General features: G+C 39.3%; 1 protein-coding gene across 1 annotated transcript in view; it reads right to left on the bottom strand.

The window, feature by feature from the left end:
• Window positions 1-6,047: 6,047 nt before the first annotated feature.
• The window catches only part of EMC2 (ER membrane protein complex subunit 2), a gene marked incomplete at its 5' end in the record, with an annotated part of 107,838 nt that continues 99,433 nt past the window's right edge, over window positions 6,048-14,452 (bottom strand). The window contains one exon of the transcript XR_013811331.1: window positions 6,048-6,130. The remainder of the gene's footprint in view (window positions 6,131-14,452) is intronic.

The following is a 14,452-nucleotide window of genomic DNA, read 5'->3' as shown; positions in this document are numbered from 1 at the left end:
TTCTTGCAGTAGGATTGTATTGCTATAAACTTTCCTCTTAGAACTGCTTTTTTGGCACCCCATAGGTTTTGGGTCATCGTGTTTTCATTGTCATTTGTTTCTAGGTATTTTTTGTTTTCTTCTTTGATTTCTTCAGTGATCTCTTAGTTATTTAGTAGTGTATTGTTTAGCTTCCATGTGTTTGTATTTTTTACAGACTTTTTTCTGTAATTGTTACCTAGTCTCACAGTGTTGTGGTCAGAAAAGATACTTGATATGATTTCAATTTTCTTAACTTTACCAAGGCTTCATTTGTGACCCAAGATATGATCTATCCTGGAGAATGTTCCATGAACACTTGAAAAGAAAGTGTATTCTGTTGTTTTTGCATGGAATGTCCTATAAATATCAATTAAGTCCATCTTGTTAAAGTACCATTAAAAACTTGTGTTTCCTTACTTATTTTCATTTTGGATGACCTGTCCATTGGTGAAAGTGGGGTGTTAAGGTTCCCCACTCTTATTGTGTTACTGTCAATTTCCCCTTTTATGGCCGTTAGCATTTGCCATATGTATTGAGGTGTTCCTATGTTGGGTGCATAAATATTTACAATTGTTAAATCTTCTTCTTGGATTGATCCCTTGATCATTATGTAGTGTCCTCCTTTGTCTCTTTTAATAGCCTTTATTCTAAAGTCTATTTTGTCTGACATGAGAATTGCTACTTCACCTTTCTTTTGATTTTCATTTGCATGAAATATGTTTTTCCATCCCCTCACTTTCAGTCTGTATGTGTCCCTAGGTCTGAAGTGGGTCTCTTGTAGACAGCATATATAGGGGTCTTGTTTTTGTATCCATTCAGCCAGCCTATGTCTTTTGGTTGGAGCATTTAATCCATTTACATTTAAGGTAATTGCCAATATGTATGTTCCTATTACCATTTTCTTAATTGTTTTGGGTTTGTTTTTGTAGATCTTTTCCTTTTCTTGTGTTTCCTGCCTAGAGAAGTTCCTTTAGCATTTGTTGTAAAGCTGGTTTAGTAGTGCTGAATTCTCTTAGCTTTTCCTTGTCTGTAAAGGTTTTAATTTCTCCATCAAATCTGAATGAGATCCTTGCTGGGTAATCTTGGTTGTAGGTTTTTCCCTTTCATCACTTTAAATATGTACTGCCACACCATTCTGGCTTGCAGAGTTTCTGCTGAGAAATCAGCTGTTAACCATATAGGGATTCCCTTGTATGTTATTTGTTGCTTTTCCCTTTCTGCTTTTAATATTTTTTCTTTGTATTTAATTTTTGATAGTTTGATTAATATGTGCCTTGGCATGTTTCTCCTTGGATTTATACTGTATGGGACTCTCTGCACTTCCTGAAGTTGATTGAGTACTTCCTTTCCCATATTAGGGAAGTTCCACTGTGATCTATTCAAATATTTTCTCAGTCCCTTTCTTTTTCTCTTCTTCTTCTGGGACCCCTATATTTCAAATGTTGGTGCACTTAATGTTGTCCCAGAGGTGTCTGAGACTGTCCTCAATTCTTTTCATTCTTTTTTCTTTATTCTGCTCTGTGGTAGTTATTTCCACTATTTTATCTTCCAGGTCACTTATCAGTTCTTCTGCCTCAGTTATTCTGCTATTGACTCCTAGAGAATTTTAAATTTCATTTACTGTTCATCATTGTTTGTTTGTGCTTTAGTTCTTCTAGGTCCTTGTTAAACACTTCTTGTATTTTCTCCGTTCTATTCCCAAGATCCTGGAGCATCTTTACTATCATTATTGTGAATGATACTTTAAATCATTACTGTGAATTTTTTTTTAGGTAGGCTGCCTATTTCCTCTTCATTTGTTTGGTCTGGTGGGTTTTTACTTTGCTCCTTCATCTACTGCATATTTCTCTGTCTTCTCTTTTTGCTTAACTTACTGCACTTGGGGTCTCCTTTTTGCAGGCGACAGGTTCATAGTTCCCATTGTTTTTGGTGTCTGCCCCCAGTGGCTAAGTTTGGTTTAGTGGGTTGTGTAGGCTTTCTAGTGGACGGGACTGGTGCCTGTGTTCTGGTGGATGAGGCTGTATCTTGTCTTTCTGGTGTGCAGTACCGTGTCTGGTGGTGTTTTGGGGTGTCTGTCAAGTTATTATGATTTTAGGCAGCCTCTCTGCTAATGGGTGTGGTTGTGTTCCTGTCTTGCTAGTTGTTTGGTATGGGGTGTCCAGCACTGTAGCTTGCTGGTCGTTGAGTGGAGCTGGGTCTTAGTGTTGAGATGGAGGTTTCTGGGAGAGCTTTCACTGTTTGATATTACATGGGGCCAGGAGGTCTCTGGTGGACCAATGTTGTGAACTCAGCTCTTGCACCTAAGAGGCTCAGGCCTGACACCCGGCTGGAGTACCAAGACCCTGTCAGCCACATGGCTCAGAAGAAAAGGGAGGAGAAAAAAAGAAACAAAGAAACAAAGAAAGAAAATTAAATTAAATTAAAATAAAGTTATTAAAATAAATTTTAAAATTATTAAAAATTAAAAAGTAATAAAAAAAGAAGAGAGAAACCAAAGCAATAAATAAATCCAACAATGATAACATGCACTAAAAACTATACTAAAAACTAACAAACAAACAAACAAAGAAAAAACCAGACAGACAGATCCCTAGGATAAATGGTTAAAGCAAAGCTCTACAGACAAAAATCACACAAAGAAGAGTACACATACACACAAAAAGAGAAAAAGGAAAATATATATATACATATTTTAAAAAAAGAAAGAGAGCAACCAAATCAATGATAAGAAGCTCTAAATTCTAAACTAAGATAAACTTAAACCAAAAATAAACTAGATACAGAAAGCAAACCCCAAGTCTACAGTTTCTTCCAAAGTCCACTGCCTCAATTTTGGGATGATTTGTTTTCTCTTCAGGTATTCCAGAGATGCAGGGTACATCAAGTTGATTGTGGAGATTTAATCTGCTGCTCCTGAGGCTGCTGGGAGAAATTTCCCTTTCTCTTCTTTGTTCGCACAGCTCCCAGGGTTCACCTTTGGATTTGGCACCGCCTCTGCATGTAGGTCACCTGAGGATGTCTGTTCCACACCCATACAGGATGGGGTTAAAGTAGCAGCTGATTAGGTGGCTCTGGCTCACTCACGCCCGGGGGGAAGGAGCCTGCAGCAGGTGGAGGCTGGTGTGACGTTGTAACAGCCTGAGGCACGCCGTGTGTTCTCCCGAGGATGTTGTCCTTGGATCATGGGGCCCTGGCAGTGGCAGGTTGCACAGCCTCCCTGGAGGGGAGGTGTGGATAGTGACCTGTGCTTGCACACAGGTTTCTTGGTGGTTGCAGCAGCAGCCTTAGCGTTTCATGCCTGTCTCTGGTGTTTGCGCTGTTAGCCACGGCTTGACCCCATCTCTGGAGCTTGTTTAGGTGGTGCTCTGAATCCCCTCTCCTCACGCACCCCAAAACAATGGTCTCTTGCCTCTTAGGCAGGTCCAGACTTTTTCCCGGACTCCCTCCAGGCTAGCTGTGGTGCACTAGCCCACTTCAGGCTGCATTCACACAGCCAACCTCAGTCCTCTCCCTGGGATCTGAACTCCAAAGCCCGAGCCTCAGCTCCCAGCCCCACCCCATCCCAGTGGTTGAGCAGACAAGCCTCTCAGGCTGGTGAGTGCTGGTCGGAACAGATCGTTTGTGCAGGAATCTCTCCACTTTGCCCTCTGCGCCCCTGTTGCTGCACTCTCCTCCGTGGCTCTGAAGCTTCCCCCACCCCCACGCACCCCCTGTCTCCACCAGTGAAGGGGCTTCCTAGTGTGTGGAAACTTTTCCTCCTTCACAGCTCCCTCCCAGAGGTGCAGGTCCCATCCCTATTCTTTTTTTTTTTTTCTTTTGCCCTATCCAGGTACATGGGGAGTTTCTTGTCTTTTGGGAAGTGTGAGGTCTTCTGCCAGTGTTCAGTAGGTGTTTTGTAGGAGTTGTTCCACGTGTGGATGTATTTTTGATGTATTTGTGGGGAGGAAGGTGATCTCCACATCTTACTCCTCTGCCATCTTGAAGGTCCTCCCCATTAATGATGTTTTTTAAGAGGGCAGTGTTTAGCTAATAAATTTCTGTTTCTCTTTTTTATACTTTCAAAGGATTGACTAACTTTCATCTTCAGGGCAACTTGTAGCCAAAGTATCAACAAATCCATTTTAAAAAAACAATTAAGAGCATAGAAAATATTGAGTGGTAGACTTTAAAGAGCCATCATTCAAAAAAATATTAGTCACAATGAATCTTTTTATTAAAATATCTTTTCAGATAATTTTAAAATAATTAGAAATGGTAAAGAAAGTTAGATAGGGCTGCTTAATTCAATTCCTACATAATAGAAGGGTCTACTCTCACAAAATAAGATAAACTTGCATTGATGTGGCAGGTACATCCTAAGGTGATCCCAATGAGTTACCTTGTATAATCCTTTCCCCTTCAGTGTAGGAGGAATTTGTGACTTGCTTCCAACCAACAGAAACAGCAAAGATGATAGAATGTCAGTCACTTCCTTGATTTGGTTATGTTATATAGCAATGGTAATGGGCTATTGTTATTCTTGTGATTACATCATATTATTGTATTAGTTTTCTAGGGCTGCCATAATAAAGTCCCACAAAATTGGTGGCTCAGCAAATAGCAGAAATGTATTTTCTCACAGTTTTGGAGGCTAAAAGTCTGCAATCAAGGTTTCTGTAGGTCCATGACCTCTCTGAAGGCTCTAGGGGAGGACTCTTTCCTTGCCTCTTCTAGCTTCAGTGGTTACCAGAAATCCTTAGGGTTCCTTGGCTTATAGCAGCCAAACCCCAATCTTTGGCTCTGCTGCCATATGGCTGTCTTCCCTCTGTTTGTCTGTATGCCTCTATTTTCTTGCAAGGACAACAGTTATTAGCTTAGGACCTACTCTACTCCAGTATGACCTCATGTTAACTTGACTAATTACATCTGCAAAAACCCATTTCTAAATATGGTCACTTTGTAAGGTTTCAGGTAGGCATGAATTTGAGGGGACACTATTCAACCTAGTATGGTTATATAAGACTTAGTCTTAGCAGACAGGAGGGAGAGACTTCTTCCCATTGGCTTGAAGAAGTAAGCTTCCAGGTTTTGAAAGGGCTTATGAGGGAGCCACAGAGCAAGAAACTGCCAGCAACCTCTAGGGGCTGAGAGCTACCCCTGGCTGACAGCCAAAAAGAAAATGGGGACCTCCATTCTACAACCATAAGAAAAGGAATTCTGCCAACAACCAGAGCTTAGAAAAAGACCAAGCCCCAGAAATGAATTAGCCTTGACGGCAGCCTTGTGAGACCCTGAGCAGAAGATCCAGCTAAATCATGCTGAGACTCCTAACCCATGGAAACTGTGAGATAACAAATACGTATTATTCTAAGCCATAAAATCTGTTGTACTTCATTACACAGCAATAGAAATCTAATACAATTGGCATAGTGCTTTAAAGGTTTCATTCACTGTACCTCACTTATACCTCCCAAAGACAAATCCAAAGGCATTTCTTTCAGAAATCACATGGATCATTGTGAATGACCTATAAAACATGAGGATGCTTAGAATATCAGTACTCAGAAGAACCTCAGAGATGAGACATTTCATTCCTCTCATTATGCAAATGAAAAAACAGAGCCAGGACATAGAAATTGACTCTTGACCACAAAGGTACCAAGTAGAAAAACACACACGAATTCACAGTTCTCTTGGGATCAAGTCCAACATTTTTTCAATACTGTAGATAATCACCAACTCACTGGGATCCCCTGAGATCCCTAATGTCAAACAACAGAAGAGTTAAAAATAATTCAGACTTTTAGAAGATGCAAATAAGTTATACAACTTAATAAATGTCAATAATCACAATTAGCACAATTAACTCCTAGAAAACTACCAGTCATATTGCAGCACTCAATAAATATCTGATAAATTAAAAAATTAATATCATGTTTTCATATTCTGAATCATAAAAGACACAAGCCCATCCCTACATATCTTGATCTAGAGGCAGCACACCTTTGTGGGCAAAAGCCATGTTGCAATGTTGATGTCAGACCCACCTGAGTTTGAATGTGAGATCTAAGTAATATTCATTTGTAAACTTAGGAGATTTCCTCGAAGTCTCAGCTTCCAGTTTCCTCATCTGCAAAATGAAGGTAATAACAATGACCTCCCACTGTTGTGTTCAGGTTCAAACAAAATAATAAATGAGAATGCCTGGCATTTACAGAGTACTCGATAAATGTCACTCTCTTTCCATTCACTGACGAATTTTGTTTTAAATGAAGAACAATTTTTCCACTTACCTTCAGATAATTCTCTGAACTATAATCTGTGTCAGAGGCATTTAATACAAATGTACTTTTAATTCTATATCAGGAAACATTTGCTTTGGAAACAATTTTCTGTTGTATGGATTTACTCTTTTTGGTTCTAACCACCTATCTTTTGTCTCCTCAACAAACTCAGTAGAAAATAAAGGTCTAAAAAGTCTAGGGAAGAAAAAAATTTTATTTGACTAGGCCTGAATTTATTGATACTTAGGAACCACATAAAAAAAGAAAAAAGGCAGCAGCCTGAAGATTCTTAAATTAATCATTGATTAGTAGTTTACATAACTTAGAGGTAGTAATCCAAAACCTGTTTCAAATTAGATGACAGCAAAAAAGTGATGTGGAAGTAGTTACTGTTAAACTGGAATTCTTCTGATTGCACTATTTATCAGGTAGTATTTCAGATAATTAAGTAGAACTATGAGTAACATGAAAGATTATAGTTATGGTTCATTTTTGCACAGGTCTGTTGAGACTTAGAAATTATGTGCAGGCAGAGTTGGAAAAATTCCAAAATGGACCATATTAAATTAGGCAACAGCTGGTGAAGAAGGTTTAGTTTAGGGACTGTCCTGACAGCTGGAAAAAAAGTGATATGTGGTCCATACTGAATGTCATATTAAAAATTAGCAGTAAATAATTACAAGTTAATTAGAAATGTACTGTCTTGATTTCAAAGCTTAAACAATCTTCCTTGGGCTATATTAAGACCATTTTAAAGTTCTTTAATCTCTGCTCAAGAGAATTTATTTTCTAGCAGGTGTGCCTTAAAACTAAAAATGTAGACATGACTTAAAATCTTTCTATGAGCTTCAAGCACTTCCACATGTTTAAAAAAATAGTCATTTCAATGTTGCTTGAAACTCAGGAAAGGTCATGGGGAGAGGAAGTTGTGAAAACCTTAATTCTGCAAATCCCATGACACATGGCATGATGCAATGGGGTCTGGAGCCAGAAGGCTTGGGTTCAAGCCTCTGCTCTGCTAATTACTAAGTAGGAGGTTTGGGGTAAATTCATGCCCTTTTCAGATCTTAGTTTTCTCATCCAACTTGGCAATAATAACATCTACCTTCCAAACTATTGTGAGGAGTAAGTGATCTCTATATAGTACCCAGGAAAATAGGCCCATGTTTCCCAAACTGTGCACTGAGGCACCCCAGGGGACTGCAGCACATTTATAGAGGCAGCATGGGATATTTTAAATTTTCAAGGAAACTACAGCAATATTTGAAATCTGTCAGCCACTGTGTGAACTACTAGCTCCAGGTAGTTCACAGTTTCAACATTAGATCATACTACATTCCTTTCGGTGACATCATATCTTTGTGAAGCTGAGTTTTGTTGGTTGCTGGACAAAAAGCAAATAAGCATGAAAATCAATGTAGAACAGGAAATGAAGGTAGTGGTATCCAATCTGATTTCAATGTCTGAGAGGTACGCAGTGCCCAAGAGGCCCACACATGTTGTCAGTAAGTGACTTGGTTAAGACTAAAAATTTTTTTTCCTTCAACTATGTGTATTATTTTTTTCTCAAAAAACTACTAAGTTGTTAGTATATAAATACATTTTAAGTTGTTTGGACCTAACCACTCAAATCGACAGTACAGTTATTTACTTTGGTCTAGGAATTCTGAGGATGTCATAAATAAGAAAAAATTGGGGGACTTCTTCAGTAGGTACCTAGTTAATATTCATTTCCTCTCAAACTTGATGTACTTTCACATGATTGAACCCCTTCTCTCAAAATTTAGATAAATTTACTTCTGTTCTCATTAGTAATGATTACCAGTATTCTCTGCCTTTGTAGTTTGATGGGGCCCTGTGATTACCTCTGGCCAGTGGGATCTGAAGAAGTTATGAACTCTCCATTCACTCTTCCCCTGTTGAGACATCTACTAAGATGAGGAGAAAAGAGAGCCTCAAGATCTAAGTAGGTTCAAATGTCAAGTTACTGTATGGAAGATAAGTTTTCCTAGAGAGTCACCTGGACCCACTGAGTCAAGCCAGTGATATTTGGTGGTTTGTGTGCTATGAAGCATAGGCTTGTACTATCTTGACTAATACTCAAACTTGTTTCTTTCTATTGCCCTGTCCACCATTCTCCTACATATGGTTTTCTGACTCTTTTTATGGCAAATTCTAAAAGATAATTAGGCAAAAACCAGTACTGGAGAAAATGTTGCCTGAATAATAGAAGACTGGATGACTGTAGAAAAAGTTGCCTGAATAATAGAAGACTGGGTGGTGGAAAACTCAGAGAATAGTTACTAACAGTATCAACTAAACAGCCTGATGACAATGTGATGCCCCAGATCAAGAATAAGAGGCAAGAAGACATTAAGTTAATGTCAAGCTGTGGTTTATAACATCTTAAGGGTTAAAAAGAAAAATGCAAACATTTTAACAAGAGAGTATCAATTAGGTACAAGGAAATATACAGTAAGATAAAGCCACTTCTATATAAAATATTGGAACCAAGGATGTTCAATAAGGAGTTATTTTCTGTATTCTTGGGAATTTGGCCTTATATCACAACTGGAGATGCAATTCAAACAAGCACACATTTCTAGAGTGGGGAAATTTCTAATTGGGCTAGAGGGTATACAAGTCATCTTTTCCAGTGGTTACATAATGACAGTAGGAGGATGTTGCTTTGAAAGGAAAATTTAAATAAGTTCCTCAATACCTCAGATATTAGAAAGAAGATGAGAATGACTAGGATGAAATCAGGAAAAGAAAGAAAATTATATCCATTGATTCATCAATATTCACTGAATATATTAATGTGCATTCCAGAGATGCAGGTAACTGGGACTTAGTATCTGATTCTAAAGGGCTATTAATCTAGCAAGGAGACAGACTTGGAAAGCATAGTCACAACATGGTGTATCAATTACTCTAAAGGGCAATGCTCTGGAAAATCACAGATCTGCAAAAATGTTTTCCTGGAAGAATCAGCACAGTTTTCATCAAATAGGAAATATTTAAGCTGGATCTTGAAAGATGAATAGTGTCAAGAACTGTGAAGTGTTGAGATTTTATCCTATTAGCAAACTAACAACTTATCTTGCAACAGTTTCATAGAAGCTGGCAAAAAACATTAAGTTCCTTAATCAAACAGAAAGATCTTTACTACTCACAGCTATCATAGCCAGACTGTTAGCACATTCTTATACCAGTTCCTGGGCCCCAGTTCCCACGGGTAACCCAACAAGGGCCAGGTAACACTTGCACATACAGTGGGCTGCATTACAGGGGAGAAACCCTGAGCTTAGGGAGCCCAACTTTTTTTTACAACAGGCAATAAACATGCCGGCCCTTTGCTCCAGAGGAAGACACTATCCAGTCTTCCAAGACTGCTTGCCAACAAACATCCTGGAAAAGATAATCCAGAACAAAGGCAGTGAGTGCCTCTGCTCAGAAGAAATGCAAAAATGTAAGTGATCCATGGAGAATTGTCCCTCAACAAGCAGAAGTCACCAGGATAATATAGCATGATATCTTAGCAGGATGTATAATATATCTGAATAGCTGGAGTACAGAATATCTTTTAAAGAATGAACCAGTGGGAGGTATAGACATGGGGGGAGGGTGTGTTGGGAAGAAAAAAATTAATCCATAGAATTACATTAAAATTAGATTATTAAGTAGAGGAAAAACATAGAGAATATTATACTTCATTAACCAATATTTATTCAGTGTCAGCCTCATGGTAGGTATTCACTATATTAATTGAATGGCTAAATGAAAAACCTGCTTTGTCTCATAAGCATAGGAAGCCATCATAATTTTATTTTATTTTTTATGTTATTTATTTTATTTTATTTTTTTTGCGGTACGTGGGCCTCTCACTGTTGTGGCCTCTCCCGTTGCGGAGCAGGGGCTCCGGACGCGCAGGCTCAGCGGCCATGGCTCACGGGTCCAGGCACTCCGCGGCATGTGGGATCTTCCCAGACCAGGGCACGAACCCGTGTCCCCTGCATCGCCAGGTGGACTCTCAACCACTGCGCCACCAGGGAAGCCCGCCATCAAAATTTTAAATGAAGAAGCAAATGATCACATCTGGCAGCAGTGTGACAAAAGCATCATTGCTGAAAGAGAACAACGGAGGCACTCTGCCTATATATAGTAGGTTTTTGCAATAAGATAGGTTAGGGGAGGTGAAGGTTTAAACTAAAAGATAACGTGTGGAAACAGTGGGGAAAGGGGAGGGTGGAATGAATTGGAGATTAGGTTTGACATAAGTACACTACCATGTGCAAAAGAGATAGCTAGTGGGAACCTGCTGTATAGCACAGGGAGCTCAGTGCAGTGCTGTGTTGGCCTAGTTGGGTGGGATGGGGGGAGGTCCAAGAGGGAGGGGATGTGTGTATGCATATGGCTGATTCACTTCAATGTGTGGCAGAAACTAACACAACATTGTAAAGCAATTATACTCCATAATAAATAATAAATAAATAAATAAATAAATAAATAAATAAATAAATAAATATATGTATGTATGTATGTATGTATGTATGTATGTGGCCCTTGGGGGAAAAAAAGAGAAATGAGGATTGAGAGAAGTTGTTGAATTAATTTTAGGAGAACCAGCAACATCCAGTCAACTGGACGTGGAAGTGAGAGTTCAAGGATAAATGAGTTATCAGGCAGGTTTAGGAGTGGAAGGTTGTTGAAGAAACGGTGTTGTCACTAACTGAGATAGAAAATGCAAGAAAAGATTCAAGTAGGAAATAATGAGCTTGATGTTGGGCTTGTTTCATTTACATCTTAAGAAAATCCAAGTGGCAATGTCCAGAAGGATTTCTGAAACTCTAGAGGATGAAATGGCAGGGAGTGGTAGGCATTGAGATAATAGCTAAAGACAAAAGAGTGGAGGAAATAAAAAGGAGAAACTCCATAACTAATTGAAAAGAGGCTTGCTTATATATGAGAAGTATCAACATTACTGTGTGAGAAGAAGAGAAAAAGTTCGAGAAAATGGAAAAAAAAAAGGATTGGGAGAGGGGGAAAGGGAATCAAGAGAAGAACATGCTGAAACCAAAAGGGAAAGATTAGCAAGGAGGTGTCAAATTGGATGGGTGCTAACAAGTACCCATTGGATTCAGCTTCTGGATCATCACAGATTTTAAGATAATAATAGGCAGAGGCAGATTATACGAAGAAGCCTTAATTCAGAGAGGGGAGAGATTGGTTCAATTAAGTTGGCATCAACTTATCTGATGTGATAAGCTGTGAAAAGAAAGTATTTTTCCAAATATACACCTTAAACAGAACTTTCCAAATGGCACTTATAGGTCTTCACCTAAAATCCCCTCCATTATACATTGCTACTTTGAGTTATAAAGATTCCTTTTCAAACATCCCCCTAATATAATGCAATTACTCCAGAAAATATTAATGCCTTAAACTCTTGCTTTGAAGTGTTAGTTGACAAGGCTTTAAAAGAGAAAATGTTCTTGGCTAATGAGACATCAGAGTGGTCTTAGTATTCTAGAAGCAGAATGACAGAAGAAGGGGCCTATTAAAAGGGGAACTGTGAGATTAGTTCAAGATGGCGAAGAAGAAGGACGTGCTCTCACTCACTCCTATGAGAACACTGGAATCACAGCTACCTGCTGAACAATCATCAACAGGAAGACACTGGAATTCACCAACAAAGATACCGCACATCCAAAGACAAAAGAGAAGCCACAATTACACGGTAGGAGGGGCGCAGTCACAATAAAATCAAATACGATAACTGTTGGGTGGGTGACTCACAAACTGGAGAACCCTTATAGCACAGAAGTCAACCCACTGGAGTGAAGGTTCTGAGCCCCATGTCAGGCTTCCGAACCTGGGGGTCTGGCAACGAGAGGAGGAATACCAAGAGAATCAGACTTTGAAGGCGAGTGGGATTAGACTGCAGGATTTCAACAGGACTAGGGGAAACAGAAACTCCACTCTTGGAGGGCACACACAGAGTAGTGTGCGCATCGGGACCCAGGGGAAGGAGCAGTGACCCCACAGGAGACTGAACCAGACCTACCTGCTACTGTTGGAGGGCCTCCTGCAGAGGCAGGGGGTGGCTCTGTTTCACTGTGAGGACAAGGACACTGGCAGCAGAAGTTCTGGGAAGTACTCCTTGGTGTGAGCCCTCCCAAGTCAGCCATTAGCCCCAACAGTCAGGGTAGGCTCCAGTGTTGGGTCACCTCAGGCCAAACAACCAAAAGGGAGGGAACCCAGCCCCATCCATCAGCAGTCAAGTGGATTAAAGTTTTACTGAACTCTGCCCACCAGAGCAACAGCCAGCTCTACCCACCACCAGTCCCTCCAATCAGGAAACCTGCACAAGCCTCACAGATAGCCTCATCTACAAGAGAGCAGACAGCAGAAGCAAGAAGAACTACAATCCTGCAGCCTGTGGAACAAAAACCACATTCACAGAAAGATAGACAAGATGAAAAGGCAGAGGGCTATGTACCAGACGAAGGAACAAGATAAAACCCCAGAAAAACAACTAAATGAAGTGGAGATAGGCAATCTTCCAGATAAAGAATTCAGAATAATGATAGTGAAGATGATCCAGGACCTCAGAAAAAGAATGGAGGCAAAGATTGAGAAGATGCAAGAAATGTTTAACAAAGACCTAGAAGAATTAAAGAACAAACAAACAGAAATGAACAATACAATAACTGAAATGAAAAATACACTAGAAGGAATCAATAGCAGAATAACTGAGGCAGAAGACCGGATAAATGACCTGCAAGACAGAATGGTGGAATTCACTGCTGCAGAACAGAATAAAGAAAAAAGAATGAAAAGAAATGAAGATAGCCTAAGAAACCTCTGGGACAACATTAAAGGCAACAACATTCGCATTATAGGGGTCCCAAAAGGAGAAGAGAGAGAGAAAGGACCAGAGAAAATATTTGAAGAGATTGTAGTCGAAAACTTCCCTACCATGGGAAAGGAAATAGCCACCTAAGTCCAGGAAGCACAGAGTCCTTTACAGGATAAACCCAAAGAGAAATACACCAACAAACATAGTAATCAAATTGGCAAAAATTAAAGACAAAGAAAAATTATTGAAAGCAGCAAGGGAAGACGACAAATAACATAAAAGGGAACTCCCATAAGGTTAACAGCTGATTTCTCAGCACAAACTCCACAAGCCAGAAGGGAGTGGCATGATATACTTAAAGTGATGAAAGGGAAGAACCTACAACCAAGATTAGTCTATGAGGCAAGGATTTCATTCAGATTTCATGGAGAAGTCAAAAGCTTTACAGACAAGCAAAAGCTAAGAGAATTCAGCACCAACAAACCAGCTCTACAACAAATGCCAAAGGAACTTCTCTAAGTGGGAAACACAAGAGAAGAAAAGGACCTACAAAACGAACCAAAAACAGTTAGGAAAATGGTAATAGGAACATACATATCGATAATTACCTTAAACGTGAATGGATTAAATGCTCCAACCAAAAGACACAGGCTTGCTGAATGGATAGAAAAACAAGACCCATATATATGCTGTGTACAAGCGAGCCACTTCAGACCTAGGGACACATACAGACTGAAAGTGAAGGACTGGAAAAAGATAATCCTTGCAAATGGAACTCAAAAGAAAGCTGGAGTAGCAATACTCATTTCAGATAAAATAGACTTTAAAATAAAGAAGGTTACAAGAGACAAGGAAGGACACTACATAATGATCAAGGGATCAATCCAAGAAGAAGATGCAACAATTATAAATGTATATGCACCCAACATAGGAGCACCTCAATACATAAGGCAACGGCTAACAGCTATAAAAGAGGAAATCGATAGTAACACAGTAATAGTGGGGGATTTAACAACTCACGTACACCAATCGACAGATCATCCAAACAGAAAATTAATAAGGAAAACAAGTTTTAAATGACACAACAAACCAGATAGATTTAATTGATATTTATAACACATGCCATCCTAAAACAGTAGATTACACTTTCTTCTCAAGTGCGCACGGAACGTTCTCCAGGATAGTTCACGTCTTGGGTCACAAATCAAGCCTCAGTAAATTTAAGAAAACTGTAGTCATATCAAGCATCTTTTCTAACAACAATGCTATGAGATTAGAAATGAATTACGGGGAAAATAACATAAAA

Source organism: Hyperoodon ampullatus (assembly GCF_949752795.1).
Source record: "Hyperoodon ampullatus genome assembly, chromosome: 17".
Classification (NCBI taxonomy): Eukaryota; Metazoa; Chordata; class Mammalia; order Artiodactyla; family Ziphiidae; genus Hyperoodon; species Hyperoodon ampullatus.
This window is presented reverse-complemented; position numbering and strand designations above follow the sequence as displayed.